Source organism: Mustela lutreola, chromosome 1 (assembly GCF_030435805.1).
Source record: "Mustela lutreola isolate mMusLut2 chromosome 1, mMusLut2.pri, whole genome shotgun sequence".
Lineage (NCBI taxonomy): Eukaryota > Metazoa > Chordata > Mammalia > Carnivora > Mustelidae > Mustela > Mustela lutreola.
This window is the reverse complement of record NC_081290.1, coordinates 216,737,254-216,758,708: the sequence shown is the minus strand read 5'-3', so window position 1 is coordinate 216,758,708 and position 21,455 is coordinate 216,737,254.

Here is a 21,455-nt window from a genome sequence, read left to right as displayed (position 1 = left end):
AATCTCTTTCAAGGAAATTTGATATATAGGGAAGCAGAGAAATCAGGTGATAGTTGGAGGTTATTTTAAAGAAGCGAGGTATTTTTCAAAAGATATTAGGGGATGCCTATGAGAATGATCTGGTTGAGCTGGGGAAAAAAATGTGACTTAAGGAAGAAGGAGAGTCTAATTGCTGACTTGGATTTTTAAGGAGGACAGAGGAAAAAATGAAAGTGTCGCCTAGGAGAAAGGACCTCTCTAAATCTAGGTCCAGTGACAGAAGTCAGGGAGACAAACCAGCAAACATTTAAGTGTGTGTATTCCCTAAGTTTGTTATTGCTATTCTTCTTTCAAAAGATATTTATTAGAATGCCAACAATAATCAGGTCACTAAAGAGAACTTTTTTAAAAAAGATTTTACTTACATATTTATTTATTTTAGAGAGAGCATGAGTGTCCACAAGAAGTGAAGGGGCAGAAGGAGAATGAAAATCTCAGACTCCATACCATTCATGACGCTGAGATCACGACCTGAGCCCAAACCAAGAGTCCGACACTTAACCGACTGAGCCACCCAGGCGCCCCATAAATAAGGACTTCTTAAATAAAGGCTAGCATTATTTGATCCTGCCATTTTCATAGGTTTCATTCCTATCTATTGGCACCCAGCATGTCTGAGAGGAAGATGGGTATTCATATCCCTGAGTTCTAGCCAATTTCCAACTCAGAAGACCAGTCTGTGCTTTCCTACATATGTTCCTGCTATTTAGATTGAAATAGCTTTTCTCAGGGTGCTGGGGTGGCTCAGTCGGTTAAGCATCTGCCTTCACCTTGGGTCATGATTTCAGGGTCCTGAGATTGAGCCCTGTATCGGGCTCCCTGCTCAGGGGGAAGCCTGTTTCTCCCTGTCCCTATCGCACTCCCCTTGCTTGTGTTCCTTCTCTCACTGTGTCTCTCTTTGTCAAATAAATAAATAAAATCTGAAAGAAAGAAAGAAAGAGAGAGAGAGAGAGAGAGAGAGAGAGAAAGAAAGAAAGAAAGAAAGAAAGAAAGAAAGAAAGAAAGAAAGAAAGAAAAAGAGAGATGGGCTATTCTCTGTTTCTTCTCTGTGGTGTTCAGCAGAAAGAACGATGCCTGCATGTTTCTAGAATGGGAAACTCCAATCAATTCGTGTTTTATATTGTCTCCTAACAGTGACACAGTCTCTTCGAAGTGCTTTCAGAGTCTGCAGAGGAAAAGTACCCAAAACATCAGAGCTGCTAGGAACTTAATCACACACCCTAAAGCAGCAGATCACTCAAATATAATTGGCCAGAGATTTCATTTTAATCTTTTTTTGCTGGTCACATGTCACACCCCTGTACCCCATGTGTTCTCACTCCCAGGCTTACAAATTGTGTTTTCTTGAATTTGTTCTCGTTTTCAATTCACACAACCATAATAATTCTTCTTTGACGAGAGTCTTTCACTCTGATAGTTCAATTCATCCACATGCTTATAATGAACAAGATCTCAGGTCCTAGGGGGAAAGGGAATAAAAAGATGAATGAATTCTGGTCCCTGCAGGCCCTGTGCCTGCTGTGAAAAAGGAAGTTTGGTTCATGCTGCCTCCCTAATCCTTTGGCCAGGAAAGAACAAAATATTGTTTTAAGCCTCCTCACATTAGCAACCTCCTGGGATGTGGTGCCTGGAAATAGGAACGATTAGCAGGAACCTCAAATGCTTCTTGTGTACACTAAGCCATCCTAATAACACACCTATATTTCCGATCTGGATCTTCCCTTTAGTAAGTGCTAAGAGATCCTACTTCCTGAAATTTCTTCCTGCCTCAATGTCTTCAGCTCATGTTACTACTTCACAGAATTTCTGTTTCTCTTCTGTTTACTCTAAAGCAAAATTTACAGACTTTTTAAGAATATGAAATGTTCTAAAATCTACCTGCCATCTATCTTCAGATTCTGTGTTTTGGAAGTCAGTCTTTTTCATGCTGTAGAGTTAAAGACCTTAATCCCAATCAGAGTTAATAAGTCTGGGTGAAAAAGTCCAGGTGGGGAGTAGCACGGTATAGTAACATGAGTTCAGAGCAATGGTTGAGCAAACTTCAGTAAACTCATCTGTAAAGCGGGACAACTATAGGCTACCTAAGATAATGTAAGTCTTTTTTCCAGTCCCTGGCACTTAGTAAGCCTTAAAAAAATAATAATAGCTACCAGTGCCATGTCATTCTACTTATTCTACTTCTCTATGCTCCAGACAGATGGACTGCTAATGACCCAGAGGTTCTCGCTCATTCTCATCTTGACATCTATAAATGGGCTCTCTCCCCACCGTCTGTCAAAATCAACTGCTCTTTGTAAGCGGAGCTCACATGCCTTTCCTTGGAGGCCTTCCCAGACCATCCCACGGCCAAGGGTGATCACTGTTCGCTGTTCTCTACACACAGCTGTTGCTTTCCTGCTTGACAATTATCACATATTTGTATGCACTGAAATTGCTGTTATAAAAACATGGCTTGCCTTCTTTTCCTTCAAACGATTTGCAACTGTTCTCTCTCTCTCTCTCTCTCTCTCTCTCTCTCTGTATTTTCTTTGTGTTTTATCTTTTTGTTTTAAAGATTCATTTATTTATTTGAGAGGGAGAGAGAAAGAGCAGGGGAAGTGCAGTGGGGAGAGAGAGAGTCTTCAAGAAGACTCTGAACTCAGCGTGGAACCTGATGTGGGGCTTGATCCCAGGACCCTGAGATCATGACTTGAGCCAAAATCAAGAGTCAGATGTTCAACCTCAACTGACTGAGCTACCCCAGGAGCTGCCTTTGTGTATATTCTTAATGCTCCACCCCACCACCATCTTCAAGACAATTTGCCCCATGAAAGTAGGGATCAGCATCTCTTGCATTCAGCATTGTATGACTTTTGAGCTGACTATTAGTTACATAGTTACATCAAGCACTTAATAAATATTTGATGAATAAATTTTGGATCTTAAGGCAGAAATCACGTCTTACATTTTCTATCCCTTACAAAACTGCCACAGAGTATAAAGTCTGTGACAGGATAGGTTACTTGCCCTGATGAACACATACTCCAGTGTAGAAAAAAATACCCAAGGAAAAAAAAACTGCAGTTGATAAGATGATTGTTTTATAGAGGTACTGCCTTCATTCCCCAAGGACTGCTACTACCAAATTCCACAGATGAGTGGCTTAAACAAGAGGAATTTATTATCTCACGGTTTTGGAGGCTAGAAGTCCAAGACCAAAGTGTTGGTAGGATTGGTTTCTTCCAAAGGCAGTGGGAAAAAGATCTGTTTCATGCCCCTACTCTAACTTCCATTGTTTGCTGACAATCACTGGTGTTGCTTGGCACGGAGAAGCATCACCCTAATCTTTGCTTTGTTTTCACAAGGCATTCTCCCTCTCTGAATGTCTATGTCCACATTTTCCTTTTGCTTAAGACACTGTTCATGTTGCATAGTGCTTTGGGGCATATTCTACCGGCCCCATTTTAGCTCGATTTCCTCTGTAAAGGTCCAGTCTCCAAATAAGATCATATTCTCAGGTACTAGGAGTTAGGATTTCAATGTGTAAATTTTGGGGGGAAATATTTAACATATAACAGGCACATATACATTTGGCTAGAGCAGACAAATAACTCATTTCTAGACTTAATTCACCAAAAGATCTGAGATGGCTTATAAAAGATTTATAAAGTGCAACAGAATAAGAGATAAGCAAGGATATAGGGAAGATGTGTTAAATTAGCATGCATCCCTAAAATGTTATGGCACATAAAGTGGTTAACCAATAATAATTCTAAACTGTTTCATTCAAACAAAGATAATAAATGTTGTTATATATGAAGTGCCAGGTCTTCATCCCCATTTCTGTCCAATGAAAGGAAATTTTTCATTTGGGATCTCCATGAATAGACTCTTCCTGGGAAGACAACTACATTTTTAATGATGCAAGCAGATCAGTAGTCAGCACACATTGGGAGGGAAAAAGTGGAAAAATAAGGGTACATTGCACAGTGAAGGCTGAAAATTATGGCTATACATATATATGATTAATGTCATTACCAAGAAATATCTGAATGCAGAAGGATATGGTACAAGAGCAGAATGTGAAGACATTTAGAAAGGAATTGGCAAAATTTAGATGAAGCAATAAAGAATTCAACCAAACTAGAATAAAGATGATTCTCACAGCCAGTATAAGTTAAGGGATTACTAAACTGGGATTAAATATTTATACCTGACCAGAGCCCTAGGGTAAACAATCCATATTGAGCGCCATGTGTGCCTCAAGGGTAGCTACACAGTGGCTGGTTCTGACAGAACTCTGACATTCATCATTGGTAATATATAGCCCATAATGAGAGTTAAATTGGTGGTGTGACAAAGGGCATAACTTTTATTATTTTATTTAGAGGAAAGGAATTCTTAGTCTTTTCAAAAATCTTTGTGTTGCAAAGTCCTGAGTTTTAGAACTTCTCCATACTTTGGGCTGTGATAACTTCATCTTACTCTTGCTGACAAAATCCACTACCCAGAATGTACACACCTATAATAAGCTGTAATAATAATGATGATAGTAATTATAATGAAGATAAAAAATACTAATAAAGATGTCCTACCTATTGAAATAGGACAATACTTATTGAGGTAGCACAAACATCTATGCCACTTGCTTACTAGTCCAAATTATTTTCCTGTGTGCAGGTTTTTTTATTTTAAGACTTATTTATTTATTTATTTATTTGAGAGAGAGCACAAGCATGAGTAGAGGGAGGGGCAGAGGGAGAGATTCTTCAAGCAGACTCCCCACTGAGTGCAGATGCTGAGTCCAAAACAAAACTCAATGCTTATTTCATGACCCTGAGATCATGACCTGAGCTGAAACCAAGAGTTGAATGCACAGTTGACTGAGCCCCCCGGGCACCCTTCCTGTGTACAGAGTTTTAATTGAATAATGGAATTCACCTGGAATGACAACTTCCAAAAAAAGGTCTTTCTGTCAATAACTTACTCTATCTTTATGAAAAGTCAGAAGTGAAAATGGGGAGGGGAAAGAAATATTTATGAATTCCCCAAGGGGAAATTAAAAAAAAAAAACAAAAATGAGAAAGTTACTTTTCCCTTTTAAGAATCTTGGATTCACATCCTAGTAAAAGTTATATTTCCCTTTCTCCCCGTTTCCCATTTCACCGTATTCTTTTTAAGGTTTTATTTATTTATTTGACAGAGAGAGACCACAACTAGACAGAGAGGCAGGCAGAGAGAGAGAGGGAAGCAGGCTCCCTGTTGAGCAGAGAGCCCAATGGGGGACTCAATCCTAGGACACTGGGATCACGACCTGAGCCGAAGGCAGCAGCTTAACCCACTGAGCCACCCCATTTTACCCCAACCCATTTTACCGTATTATATAGCATATATTGCCCTGAACCTTCTATTTCATATCTATCACAGTAAAATTCTGGTCTTACAATGCCAAGGCTGTGAGTATGGCATTTTTTTTTTTCTTCTGTGGACTGCATGCTCAGTGTGGAGCCTAATATGGGGCTTGAACTAATGGCCTTGAGATCAAGAGCTGAGCTGAAATCAAGAGTCAGATGCTCAACTGACTGACCCATACATGTGCCCCTGGGGGTACAGCTTTTTAGTGGGAATAAGACATCTAGCTTCCTAGCTTTGATAAAAAATAATAATAAAATAATAAAGGCAGACTTCTACTGAGTTACTTGGATTGGCTATAAAAATTGCAACATCTGTCTAAAATACTTTCTACTTATGCCTAAGCATAAAACACAGTAATGACTGCTTGTACACTATAGATAATTCTATTTATGTTTTATTATGTAACCAAAGTAAATTTTATTATATATATCTACCCTCTAGTTCATTGCTCACCTAACATTTCACTGATTTCCATCTGTCCATGTAAACATTTATCACAGTCTCAGACATACAGTAAATAAGAAATGACAGTTATGATCACATGGTTAAATCTTTTAAATATATAAAATCACAGTTCTTGATTCCTGACTTAGCGTTCTTTCCATTAAACAGCAAAATCCATTTGAATAATACAGGAGTAATACATGCTAGTGAGAACAAAATTAATTAAAAATATCCAGGTAGAAACATAGATGGAATAGGGCAGCTTTCCCAAGAAACAGGAAGAAGAGTAGGTACAAGAGATGGAAATGAGCATTCCAAGCAGAGGCTAAACAACAGAAGAGTATCTTGGCAATCCAGGGTAGAAATGCCTTTTCTTCTGGGATCTGAAACTATGTTACAGCTCTCTTTGTCCTTGTCCAAAGGGTAAAGTTTTATTTTGCAAAACAACCGCCAGTTTCCACTTCATGTCAACTTTCTTTACCGGGCTTTCCTAAGAGGATCCTCCCCGACTAGCTTGCCTCTTTGGAAAGAAGCTGTTCCTCTACAAATTTAGGTCTGAGATCTAGAAGCATTCCTTGTCCTGTTTGTTCAGCTAGGACAAAGCTAGAGTTTTACTCTCTAATTTGTACTTAAAAAAAAAAAAAAATTAAAGGAGAAAATTTTTAAAAACTGGAACCAAAAGACATAGAGAAAGAAATTCTAATTCAAATGTGTTTTGAGTGATTGACATAATTTTTTAGGCTTTCTGGAAAATATCACCTTGAAACCCTCACTCTCAGGTGTCTGTCACCCTTCTCCTATAATTCTCTACTCTCCTTAGCACTTAGCTCCTAATGGGAGGAGCTGGAATAGAAGAACAGATCAAATTCCTCACTGGAAAGGGCAAGAAACTATGAAATGGATGGTCAAGCATACATCAATATACATCACCATATAATCATGTCAGAATCACAGGTGGAGAAGTCAATCCCGAGGAACAGGATATTTTCCTTACACTCCTGAAGGGTGAAGAGGTTTTTCCTCTCACAAGGCTGTCCTAGCCAGTAACCTTATACCACACAGGGAATTTATTTGCATATTATTGGCCTGGAGCTCAAAAACACATTTAAGTTCAGCTCTTGGCTGAAGAAAAGGTGGACAATCATTAGGAGTTTCTTAACCAAGATATAGTACATATTAGAAAAGTACACAAACATAAAATAGACATTCCTGAAGAAAATAACACAATATTCTAGTGTAAGAGGGCATCGAGAACCCCAATATAAAAAGTGTGAAATAGCTCACAACTTTTTCTAAATCCTCAAATGGTTGGTTAACAAATTCCTACTCCAACAACAACAAAAGGTCTTTATAAACCTCCATAAATGACTTGCGCTAGAGCATATTTTTGTTAAGAGATCCTTTCTTTATACCCACTGGACTTGGAGGAATCCGAAATCCCAAACTGATAAATGAACATCGTTAAGTTAATGAAACCAGGAGGCTGTTAGGCTGATGTGGTTCTAATGCCATGACAGCCTCTGGAAGCAAACCCAAATCCAAGCCACAAGATTAAGAAATCAAAATCCTCAGGACAGGGGTGTCTTAATCTCTTAAGCATTTACCGTCTGCTCAGATCATGATCTCAGGGTCCTTGGATGAAGTCCAAGGATCAAATCCCATGTGTCCTGAGTACCTGGTGGAGGGCTCCCTGCTCACTGGGGAGCCTGCTTCTCCCACCCCAACTCGTGCACATGCTCTCTCTCTCTCTCCAATAAATAAAATATTTTCTTAAAAAGTGCTAAGGACAACCAATCACAATCAGCCAACTGGTCTTTAAGCTAGAATCAGTCAGTAATTTCCTCTAATTTCCTCACCTTTGTCCTGCCTTTTCCCTGTGAAAAGACTCATCATGCTTCTGTCAGTGGAATATTCTTAACCACTTCCAGTCTGATGCTCCCTGATTTGAACTGGATTTTTCTTTTTTTGTTTTAGCAACAGATAATATATTATTTTCTTCAGGGGTACAGATCTGTGACTCATCAGTCTTACACAATTCACAGCACTCAGCATAGCACATACCCTCCCCAATGTCCATCACCCAGCCACCCTATCCCTCCCTCCCCCTCCAGCAACACTCAGTTTGTTTCCTGAGATTATGAGTCTCTTATAGTTTTTCTCCTTCCCGATCCCATCTTGTTTCATTTTTCCCTCCCTTCCCCCCATTACTCCCTGTCCTCCCTCTTAAATTCCTCATATTAGAGAGACCATATGATAATTGTCTTTCTCTGATTGACTGATTTCACTCAGCATAATGCCCTCTAGTTTCATCTAGGTCATTGCTAATGGCAAGATTTGGGGGTTTTGATGGCTACATAATATTCCATCATTATATATCACCTCTTCTTTATCCATTCATTTGTTGATGGAATCTAGGCTCTTTCTACAGCTTCACTATTTTGGACATTGCTGCTATAAACATTGGGGCACATGTGCCCCTTTGAATCACTATTATATCTTTAGGGCAAATAGCTAGTACTATAATTGCTGGATCGTAGAGTAGCTCTATTTTCAACTTTTTGAGAAACCTCCATACCATTTTCCAGAGTAGTTGCACCAGCTTGCATTCTCACCAACGGTGTAGGGGGGGTTCCCTTTCTCTGCATCCTCACCAACACCTGTCATTTCCTGACTTGTCAATTTTAGCCATTGCGGCTGGTGTGAGGTGGTATCTCAATGTGGTTTTGATTTGTATTTCCCTGATAGCAAGTCATGTGGAGCACTTTTTCATGTGTCTGTTGTCCATTTGGATGTCTTTGCAGAAATGTCTGTTCATTTCTTGATTGGATTCTTTGTTCTTTCAGTGTTGAGTTTGATAAGTTCTTTATAGATTTTGGGAAACTTGTCCTTTATCTGATATGTCATTTGCAAATATCCCATCCCATTCTGTCAGTTGTCTTTTGGTTTTGTTGACTATTTTCTTTGTTCTGAAAAAGTTTTGATCTTGATGAAGTCCCAATAGTTCATTTTTGCCCTTGCTTCCCTTGCCTTTGGTGATGTTTCTAGGAAGAAGTTGCTGCGGCTGAGGTCGAAGAGGCTGCTGCCTCTGTTCTCCTCAAGGATTTGAATGGATTCTGATCTCACATTGGGGTCTTTCATTCACTTTGAGTCTATTTTTGTGTGTGGTGTAAGGAAATGGTCCATTTTCATTCTTCTCAATGTGGATGTCCAATTTTCCCAACACCATTTGTTGAAGAGACTTTTTTCCTGCTTTGTCAAAGATTAGTTGACCATAGAGTTGAGGGTCCATTTCTGGATCCTCTATTCTGTTCCATTGATCTATGTGTCTGTTTTTGTGCCAGTACCATACTCTCTTGATGGTGACAGCTTTGTAATAGAGTTTGAAGTCTGGAATTGTGATGCCACCAACTTTGGCTTTCTTTTTCAACATTCCTCTGGCTATTCAGGGTCTTTTCTGGTTCCATATATATTTTAGGAATATTTGTTCCACTTCTTTGAAAAAAGTTGGTGGTATTTTGATAGGGATTGCAGTAAATGTGTAGGTTGCTCTAGGTAACATAGACATTTTCACAATATTTGTTCTTCCAATCCATGAGCATGGAATGGTTTTCCATTTCTTTGTGTCTTCTTCAATTTCTTTCATGAGTACTTTATAGTTTTCTGAGTACAGATTCTTTACCTCTGTGGTTAGGTTTATTCCTAGGTATCTTATGGTTTTGAGTGCCATTGTAAGTGGGATCAATTCCTTAATTTCTCTTTCTTCTGTCTTGCTTTTGGTGTAGGGAAATGCAACTGATTTCTGTGCATTGATTTTATATCTTAACACTACTGAATTCCTGTATGAGTTCTAGCGATTTTGGAGTGGAGTCTTTTGGGTTTTCCACAAAAAGCATCATATCATCTGCAAAGAGTGAGGGTTTGACTTCTTCTTTGCCAATTCAGATTCCTTTTATTTCTTTTTGTTGTCTGATTGCTGAGGCTAAGACTTCTAGCACTATGTTAAATAGCAGTGGTGATAGTGGACAGCCCTGCTGTGTTCCTAACCTGAGGGGAAAAGCTCTCAGTTTTTCCCCATTGAAAATGATATTTGCTGCAGGTTTTTCATAGATGGCTTTGATGAGATAGAGGTACATACCCTCTGTCCCTACACTGTGAAGAGTTTTGATCAAGGAAGTATGCTGTACTTTGTCAAATGCTTTTTCAGCATCTATTGAGAGTATCCTATGTTTCTTATTCTTTCTTTTATTAATGTTTGTATTGCATTGATTGATTTGTAGATGTTGAATGAAATGTGCAGCCCAGGAATGAATTCCTCTTGGTCGTGGTGAATAATCTTTTTAATGTACTGTTGGATCTTATTGGCTAGTATTTTGGTGAGAATTTTTGCATCCATGTTCATCAGTGATATTGGTATATAATTCTCATTTTTGATAGGGTCTTTGTCTGATTTGGGGATCAAGATAATGCTGGCCTTATAAAATGAATTTGGAAGTTTCCTTCCATTTTTATTTTTTGGAGTAGTTTCAGAAGAATAGGTATTAATTCTTCTTTAAATGTTTGGGAGAATTCCCCTGGGAATCTGTCTAGCCCAGGGCTTTTGTTTGTTGGGAGATTTTTGATGACTGTTTCAATCTCCTTACTGGTTATGGGTCTGCTCAGGTTTTCTATTTCTTCCTGATTCAGTTGTGGTACTTTATATATTTCTAGAAATGCATCTATTTCTTCCAGATTGTCAAATTTGCTGGTGTATCATTGCTCCTAATTATTTGTGTTTCTTTGGTGTTTGTTGTGCTCTCTTTAATTCATTTCTTTCATTCATGATCTTATTAATTTGGGTCCTTTGTCCTTTCTTTCTGATAAGTCTGGCCAGGAGTCTATCAATCTTATTAATTCTTTCAAAGAACCAGCTCCTAGTTTTGTGGATTTACACTCTGATCTTTATTATTCCTCTTCTCCCACTGGGTTTAGGCTTTCTTTGCTGTTCTTTCTCCAGCTCCTTTAGGTGTAGGGTTAGGTTGTGTACTTGAGACCTTTATTGTTTCTTGAGAAAGGTTTGTATTGCTATATACTTTCCTCTCAGGACTGCCTTTACTGTTTCCCAAAGATTTTGAACAATTTTGTTTTCATTTTCATTTGTTTCCATGATTTTTTAAATTCTTCTTTAATTTCCTGCTTGACCCATTCATTCTTTAGCAGGTTACCCTTAGGTCTCCATATATTCACATTCTTTCCAATTTTCCTCTTGTGGTTGAGTTCTAGTTTCAAAGCATTGTGGTCTGAAAAAGTGCAGGGAATGCTCCCAATATTTCAGTACCAGTTGGGACCTGATTTGTGACCCAGGATATGATCTATTCTGGAAAATGTTGCAAGTGCGCTAGAGAAGAGTGTGTATTTGTTGCTTTGGGATGGAATGTTTTGTATCTCTGATGTCCATCTGTTCCAGTGTGTAATTTAAAACCTTTATTTCCTTGTTAATATTTTGCTTAGATGATCTGTCCAATTCAGTGAGGGGGGGTGTTAGAGTACCCCACTATTGTTATATTATTGTCAATGTGTTTCTCTGATTTTGTTATTAATTGGTTTATATATGTCTCTGCTCCTGTGTTAGGGTCATAGATACTTAAAATTGTTAGATCTTCTTGTTGGACAGACTCTTTAAGTATGATACAGTGTCCTTCCTCATCTCTTATTATAGTCTTTGGCTTAAAATCTAATTTATCTGCTATAGGGATTGCCACCCCAGCTTTCTTTTGATGTCCATTAGCATGGTAAATAGTTTCCCTCCCCCCACTTTAAATCTCGATGTGTCTTTGAGTCTAAAATGAGTTTCTCACAGACACCATATCAGTGGGTCTTGTTTTATCTCTTTGGGTTTTGTTTTTTCTTTTTTGTTTTTAACCATTCTGATACCCTGTGTCTTTTGATTGGGGCATTTAGCCAATTTACATTCAGGGTAACTACTGAAAGATATGAATTTAGTACCATTATACTGCCTATAAGGTGACTATTACTATATATAGTTTCTGTTCCTTTTTTATCTGCTACTTTTAGGCTCTCTCTTTGCTTAGAAGACCACTTTCAATATTTCCTGTAGGGCTTGTTTGGTGTTAGCAAATTCTCTTAGTTTTTGTTTGTCTAGGAAGCTTTTGCTCTTTCCTTCTATTTTCAATGACAGCCTAGATGGTTATAGTATTCTTGACTGCATACTTTCCTCATTTAATGTTCTGAATATAACATGCCAGTCCTTTCTGGCCTGCCAAGTCTCTGTGGATAGATCTGCTGCCTATCTAATATTTCTACAAATGTACATTGCAGACCTCTTGTCCCAAGTTGCTTTCAGGATATTCTCTTTGTCACTGAGACTTAAAAATTTTATTATTAGATGATGGGGTGTTGATCTATTTTTGTTGATTTTGAGGAGCGTTCTCTGTGCCTCCTGGATTTTGACGCTTATTCCCTTCCCCCAGTTAGGGAAATTCTCTGTTATAATATGCTCTAATACACCTTCTGACCCCCTCTCTCTTTCTTCTTCTTCTGGTATCCCAATTATTCTAAGATTGTTTCCAGTAGTTGTCTATCTCTCTTTTTCTCAGATGCTTTATTCTCCATCATTTGTTCTTCTATATTACCAATTCTCTCTTCTGTCTCATTTATCCAAGCATTAAGAGCCTCCATTTTTATATTGTACTTCATTAATAGCTTTTTAAAATTTCAACTTGGTTAGATTTTTAGTTCTTTTATTTCTCCAGAAATGGTTTTTATTTCTCTAGAAAGGAATTCTCTAGTATCTCCTATGCTTTTTTCAAGCCCAGCTAGTATCTTTATAATCATCATTATGAACTCTAGTTCTGACATCTTACTAATGTCTGTATTTATTAGGTCCCTAGCTGTCAGTACAGCCTCTTGTTCTTTTTTTTTTTTTTTTTTTTTTTTGAGGTGAGTTTCTCCACCTTGTCATTTTATCCAGAGAAGAATGGATGAATGAGAGAACAAAATACTAAAAGTGTAGCAACAACCCCAGAAAAATATACACTAAGTAAATCAGAAGAGACCTAAGACTGGGGGCAGAAGAAAGGAGGAAAAAAATATATAGATATAGATATAGATATAGATATATACGGTTAGACTGGTGAATAGAACAAAGCCACACACTTGATTCTGGGTGTATTTTGGTCTGTTAGAAGAAACTGCCTCCCAACATTTTAAAGAAAGAAAAACTTACATACATACAAAAATAAGGGTAAATATGATAAAGGGATGGAGTATGACTGTAAAGATGAAAATTTTAAAAAGATACTATAAAAGAAATTGATAAGATAATCAGTTGGTTGAAAAAAGAAAAAAAGGAGAAAATGTGGTCAGGCTGGAGATTAGAACAATGCCATATGCTAGATTTAGGGTATATTTTCATTTGTTAGAAGAAATTGTATCCCTAAATTTTAAAGAAAGAAAAACTTATATGTATACAAAAAATAAGGTTAAATACACTGAAGGATAGAATATGACTATAACAATGAAGATTTTAAAATATTTTTTAAAAGGTATTGATCAGATAAAATAGTTTAAAAGGGTTAAAATAGGAAAGAGGAAAATTTTAAAAAACAGAATAAGAAAAAAATAGAATTAAAAAAATTTAGCTTTGAAAGACTAAAGAATCATGAGGAAAAATGCCATGAATTCAATGTGCAGCATTCCCCTAGCTCTGGAGTTTTGCAGTTCTCATTGATTGTTGAACTTGGTCTTGGCTGGATGTTCTTGCCAGTCTTCTGGGGGTGGACTCTGTTGCAGTGATTCTCCAATGGTTTTGCCTGAGAGGCAATTGCACCACCCTTGCCAGGAGCCAGGCTAAGCAATCTGCTTGGGTTTTTCTCAGTAGATTTTGTTCCCTGAACACTTTCTGTACAGCTTTGGAGGAAAAAATGAAGATGGCGGCCTCCCAGTCTCCGACCCAGAGGAGCCAAAAGCTCAGGCCCCACTCCTCAGCGCACCCTCAGAAAAAAAGCAGTCAATCCCTCCCATCTCCCAGGTCTCTGGCTGCACTGCAAGCTCACCCAGCCTGTGACTGAGAGTTTCTATCTCTGGCACATGGCCCTTGTTTATGTCTCCAGACCCAGCAGATTCCTGCAGTGCAGTCCTGTGTCACTCTTCCTGGAAGAGGAAGAAGGAGGTATCCCCAGATCTGCCACCTGTGGGGTCCCTGCTCAAAGATCCATGGTCTGACTGTGCCTTAGCTCACTGTTTAAGGTAACCTCAAGCTGAGAGCCCCCTCTTTGGCTCTGTCTCTGCATCTAGCTTCCCAGGTATGATACTTGGGGGCTCTGCACACTCAGGCATCCCTGGTCTTTTTGTGTCCCTGCAGGTCCTGAGACCACACTGTCCCCACAAGGAATCCACCCCCCCACTCACTCTGGAGCAACGTCCCTCAGTGGAGCAGACTTCTAACAGTTTTGATTTTGTGCTCAACTGCTCTACCACTTACCAGCAGTCAACCCTACCCCACAGTCTATCTTCCCATATATCTCCTTGGATTCACTTCTCCACACATCCTACCTTCCAGAAAGTGGTCACTTTTGTTCCTAGAATTGCTGGTATTCTTGTCTTTGATCTCCTATTGAGTTATAAGTGTTCAGAATGCTTTAATAGCTATCTAGCTGAATTCCTGAGACCAGACAAAGTTTAGGCCTCCTACTCCTCCACTATCTTGCCCCTCTGTCTCTTGAATTGATTTTTCTTAAGTAAACTCTTCAAATTTTAATCTGCCTCAGTTTATCTTTTAATAGTTTTGGTTTCATAAGAGGGAACAAAAGGAGGCCTCCCTCACCCCACAATGGCCCCCAGGAGCAAATGAGCAACCAGGTAAAGGTACCTGCTGAGCCCCTTAATTCTGCTTTCTGGCTGCCTCTGGAGGTGATGCAAGCTGGGAATGGGGAACTAGAGCTGAATGAGTGATGAAACTGGAGAGCTTAATTACTCAGGATTTTAAGCAGAGAAACCAATTCCACTTTATACAAAAAAGAGACTGAGTAAGGGAACAAGGGTTCATCATAAATACAAAGGAATATTCCACAGAACCCAAGAGCAGGAATGACACTGGGTCTCTAGAAACACTGGAACCAAGATCTTAAAGTTCAGGAACTAGGGCATTTCTGATACTACCTCTGCTTTTCTCTGGACACTTGCTTCCTTCTACTTTCTAGTTAATCTTGCTTTCTTTCTCTTCTCTCTGTGTGGTAGGCAGAAGCTGACTGGCTGCCTATGTAACACAAAGCCACTTCAAACTCCAACTCAACACCTCAGCAAAAAAGACTTTCCTCTAAGCCAAATCAGGTGTGTTCTTCATTCAATTAACTGTGCCCACAGGCACAAAGATTTTAAGGTTGATGTCCATTACAAGAATGGATTTGAGTAAGGTTTTGGAAAAATGTGCAGATCTTGATGAAGAATTTAATCTTGATCTTGCAGGGGGGAAAGCAAGTAAAAACAAAGATTTTCAAACAAAAGATTGAAATGATGATATTTATTTTTTAGGAGACACTGGTTGTCGATAGTTGGGTATATGAGTAAAAGAGATAACAGAAATCAGGTCTACTTTGTCTATGATTGTGTCTGCTGCACCTGGCATAGGCACATAGAAGACACTAAATAAATATATCATAAGTGAATAAAGAATGACTTAATATTTCATCCTGAACAGCAATGGAGAGTGGTGCATTTACTCAGGGCAGACACAGAAGTCTACCAGGAGGTGGGAGTGGTATCATGACAAGGTATTATGGTTAAGTTCATGTCAACCTGACTGTGCTAAGGGGAAACCCAGATAGCTGATCAATACTATTTCTTAGTCTGTGAGGGTGTCTCTGGAAGAGATTAGTGTTTAATTCAATAGACTGAGTAAAAATGATCTTCCCTCACTAATGTGATTGGGACTCTAATTGAATAAAAAGATTTGAAAAAGTCAAATTCCTTTTCTTTCTTCTTGAATGGGGACATACATCTTTTCCTGCTTTCTGACTTCAGAGCAACTGAATCTTGGGTCTTCAGATTTAGGGACTTAACCCAGAGCTCTCCATCCACACCCAATACCCCTTCTTAGGATTTTGGACTTGGACTGAATTATACCACTGGCTTTCCTGGGTCTCTAGCTTGCAGATAGCAGATTAAGGGCTTCTCAGCCTCCACAACCAACTGAGCCAGTTCCTATAATAAATCTTCTCTTATATATATTCATGTGTATCCTATTGGTTTAATTTCTTTGCTGAACTTTGACTAACACACCTGGGTAGTAAACCAACTTCTCTTTGGTCATGTGAAGTTTGAGTGGCCAAATAGACGTCTAGGCAAAAATCTCAATTTAGCAATTAGATATTTAATTCCTGTATCTCAAGGCTGTGATGTTTAAGCTGGCAATAAACATGAAAAAATGGAACATTCCATCAACGTCAGTAATATTGAGTGACACTAGCTACTGTCACAAAGAAATGCGTTGGGTTAAAAAATATAGATGTTTATTTTTCACTTCTTTGAAGTCCAGTTAGACTTTCTTGATTACTGGTCGCTCCTCAAAGAAATGATTTAGGAATGAATGTTCTTTCCATCTTGAGGCAATACCATTCCATAGGCCTTGATTCCTCTCTTAAGATCGTGTGCATTCAGCCAAATGATTGATGTGAGGAGGGAGAGTGGACGATTGTATAGGAGGTTTTTAAGGGCCAGGCTTGGCCATGCAAGACATTATTTTCTCCTGTATTTCAAAAACCATTACACAGGAAAGTGGCCTACCCAGTTTTAAGGGATACTAAAACTTGTAATCTAGTTGTGTGCCTAGGAAACAGGGCAAAGTTTGGCAAACCTCTAGGCCAGTTTCTGCCAGAGTGCTTAGCACTTGGAGTTTGAAATCACCTAATAGATGCTATATTTCTTTTTTTTTTTTTTTAAGATTTTATTTATTTATTTGACAGAGAGAGATCATGAGTAGGCAGAGAGGCAGGCAGAGAGAGAGAAGAGGAAGCAGGCTCTCTGGCAGAGAGAGAGGAGGAAGCAGGCTCCTTGCTGAGCAGAGAGTTGGATGTGGGGCTCCATCTCAGGACCCTGAGATCATGACCTGAGCTGAAGGCAGAGGCTTTAACCCACTGAGCCACCCAGGCGCCCCTAATGGATGCTATAGAAAGAAAAGAACACAGGGCCAAAGGCAGACCTTAGAGACACTCCCACATTTAAGGGACAGGCTAAGGAGGACCTGGCAACGGAAACTAAGGATTGCCAGTATGTTTGAGAGTGTCGTCTAGTCTAGAAAAAAAAAAAAGTTAATTGGGGAACTAGTAATTAACTTTGCTAGACACTGTGACTTTTTTTTTTAATGTTCTTGAGGGCAGGTTTTATACAGAAAAAAAATATTCAGAGGTTCATTTTGATTTTTATAATCAGTATTTGGTTGAATTTTTATTATCAGTATTTGGTTTTATAATCAGTATTTGGTTGAAGTTAGGAATTTTTTAAAACCTCGTTCTTTCTCAGAGGCTTTACTTTCAGTGTATGTATCTCATTCTATTTATAAACCTAATAAATTTTAACAATACTATGCGACATTTTTTTCATTTTAGTCTTACTTTACACATCTGATTAAATACTGTTAAACATTTTAAATAGCATTTAGTCATTTAATGGATTCTTTTACTTTTTAGACACTTCAATCATTTAACAAAATTTTTTAAGTACTTAAAAGTAATTTTTATGTCTAATAAATTTAATTTATAATTATGGAGAATCTTAATTTCTTTTACATATTCCAGTAAAACTGCATATAAATACACTGAGTAATTTCAATTTAAAACCAAGAATGTGAACTCAATTACTTGATTATACAACTTAAATTTAAAATTAAGTCTAATTGAATAGGCCAAATTCTCTCAAATATCACACATTACATTTTTGAAATACTAAATATGCCTAAATTTCATATAATTACCCATACATTTCTGTGTTTAAATAAAAATATTCTGGGGGTAAAAATAAGCTTTTCTCAAAGGAAACATTGGTGTCATCACAGTCTTCAAGGATTTGCGTAGCTATCTGAGATACTAAGCAGGGATACCCACATCTGTGCCTGTGATGCCCTATTGTCGTCCCTGTATCAACCCACTAAATGGTCATGTGGATTTCAAAATCCATGTAGATTACATACTTGGATCTGGATTTAACCTAATACTTCTTCTCATAAGACTCTGCAACCCAGTGGTTATACCACTAGACTTAATTTTCTTTGGTTCTTATGTTATTTAAAATAAGCAAACAAGCAAATCTGTAAGTCTGTTACTTGTGCTCTTGATGGAAACCTACACTTTTGTCATGCTTTTCCTATTTGGTTGGAACGGATGCCGTTATGGGCCTAGATAACTCTAGAGAACGGCATCCCAAGCTTCAGCCATTCTGCTGACAGAGAAAGGGCGGGGTGGGAGGAGAGAGAGAGGGAGGGGAGATAGGCTGGGGCTGGATGGACAGAGAAAGAGAATTGACTACTACCTCGGTAATTTTGGGAAGACAGTGTTGGGGTCGATTCCACGTTAAAACATGTTAACCCCCTAGGGCCTGCCTGGGCCTACTTGGCCATAGTGACTCCATGTTGCCTAGGTAGACATTTTGTTGTCTAGAAAAGTTACTGCTCTCGGGTCCAGGTAACTGTTACCAAAACACAACACATAAAACAAGGTAACTGTTACTAAAACACACACCTAAAACAAGGCCATTTTGTTGTTTAATAAAGCCTCAACAGTTACTAGTATTGGTTCCAGGTAACCGTTACTAAAACACACAGGTAGGAGACATCCAATCAGCCAAAGCCACATATGCAGATGTCTGCGCTTGTGCCCTATAAAAACTAGCCTGTAAGACCAAGGGGCATCGCTCTCTTCGGAGGTGGCCCTGGCCGGTCAGTCTGACTTCTAATGCTTGGCATAGAATAAAGCTTTGCATAACTTTCACTTTGTCTCAGCCTCATTTCCCTGGCCGGTCAGCCTAACTTCTAATGCTTGGCATAGAATAAGGTTTTGCGTAACTTTGTCTCAGTCTCGTTCCTTTGATAATGGACCCAACAACAGAACAATTGATCTATAATTGTGTATGTGAGTAATTGAGATAGACTTAAAATCAAGTATGGATGGATGATTTTAAAGCCATGACTTTGAGGAGATGTATTTGGCTTAGTTGTATGTGGGGATGTTTATGTCTTTTCAATAATATTTGTTGTTGTTGTTTATTTTTTTATGAGGTGAATATCCTCAATGAATCTAAGATTCAACATTTTGGAAGCCAAATCTTTATGAATTTGTTGTTTGGGTTATAACATGAGCCTGTTGGCATCCTTTAGTTTTTAGAATTGCCATCTAGTTTGCTTTTTAAATAGTGGGGAAAACATTTAATATGAGATCTATCCTTTTAACAGATTATATATTTATTTATTTATTTTGCTTTTTGTTTTTATTTTATTTTTTATTTTTTTAATTTCAGTATAATTAACATACAGTGTTGTATCAGCTTCAGGTATGGAATATCCGATACAACAATTCTATACGTCACCCAGTGATGTTAATCTTAATCTCTTACTCTCCTTCACCTACTTCACTCGTGCTCCCTACCTATCTCCCCTCTGGTAAGCACTAGTTTGTTCTCTATAGTTAAGAGTCTGGAGTTGGGGGGAGTGGGGTTCTTTTTTTCTTTGTTCATTTGCTTTGTTTCTTAAATTCCCCATATGACTGTCATCATACTGTATTTGTTTCTCTCTGACTTATTTCACTTAACAATATCCCCCGTAGATCCACCCAAGTTGTGGCAAATGGCAGATTCCATTATTTTTATGGCTGAGTAGTATTCCATTGTATATCTATACCACCTTTTCTTTATCCAATCATCTCTTAATAGACACTTGGGTTGCCTTCATATCTTGGCCCTCTTTTAACAGATTTCCAAATGCGCAAAACAGTATTGTCATCTATAAAGCACGATGTTATCTATAGGTACAATGATGTGCACCATATATCTAGATCTTTTTCATCTTATACAACTAAAATTTTATAGCCCTTGATTAGCAACTCCCTAGCAACCACTGTTCTATTCTTGGCTCCTTTGAATTTGATTGACTCTTTTAGGCGTATAAGTGGAAGCAAGCAGTATTTACCCTTTTGTGACTGGCTATTTTACTTAGCAAAAAGGCCTCAAGGTTCATTGATATTGTTTCTTGTTGCAGGATTTCTTTCTTTTTCAAGGATGAACAATATCACATTGTCTGTATATACCACATTTTTTTAAACCTATTCATTGATTGGTGGACATTTACGTTGTTTCCACATCCTGGTTGTTGTGTATAATAGGGCTGCAATAAACATGGCAGTGTTAATAAGATGAGATCCTGCTTTCGATTCTTCTGGATGAATACCCAGAACTGGAATTGCTGGTAGTTCTTAAAGTTTTGAGGAAACTCCATACTGTTTTTCATAGTGGCTGTACCGTTCTGCATTCCACCTACAGTATACAAAAATTTCAATTGTTTAAAACAAAACAAAACAAAACAAAACAAAAACAGAGATTCTAGCTTTCAGTTTCTAGTTAGATATAAACAATGTAGTATTCTTCCATTCCATGTTCCTCTCATTTCCCAATAAAATTGCATTTTAATTGAATCTCCAGTTTCCTCTTCCCCATATTTTTTTTTTTAAGATTTTATTTGTTTATTTGAGGGAGAGAAAGACAACAAGGGGGAGGGAGGGGCAGAGGGAGAGGGAGAAGCAGACTCCCTGCTGAGCCGGGAGACCAATGAGGGAACGCAGGGTGGGATCCCAGGACCCCTGAGGTCATGACCTGAGCGGAAGGCAGATGTTTAACAGACTGAGCCACCCAGTCACCCCATCTTATCCCCCATATTCTGCCAAGAGCTTTGAAGAAGATCTTTCTTCTGCCACATGCTAACTCAATTCCCTTCAGTTTTGGTTTTAATATATTTTTCTCCGAATTCCCATTTACAGACATTCAAAACTGTGACCTTTAGTGGTGCCCGGGTGGCTCAGTTGGTTTTGTCTGACTCTTTATTTTGACTCAGATCATGATCTCATGGGTCATGAGATCCAGTCCCTTGTTAGGCTCTGTGCTCCGCCAGAGTCAGCTTGAGAATTCTCTCCTCTCCCTCTGTCTCCCCACCCCCTGCCTCACACACACTCTCTCTCTGGAATAAATAAATCTTAAAATAAACAACAACGACAACAACTGCAACCTTTGCCAATATTTATGCCCAATCAGCTTCTGGCTGAATTCTTACTTTTATATTCCAAACAAATCTCATTAAGTTTTCATTTTGCTCTGTGCAAATCACAGTCACCTTGCTTCATATCACACTGAAATCACTAAGGTTCTCTGATTATTCTGCTGTGTGTGGAATATGTCCTCTTCGTCTGTCTGGAGAACACCTTCTCATATTTCAAGTTCTTTAAGGGCCACTCCTTTTTAAATGTTTATTCCTGACAAAATTTGTGGTGCTACTTTTCAAAACAGCTTTTAGCTTTAATGTTTTGTTTTGTTTTGTTTTTAGCTTT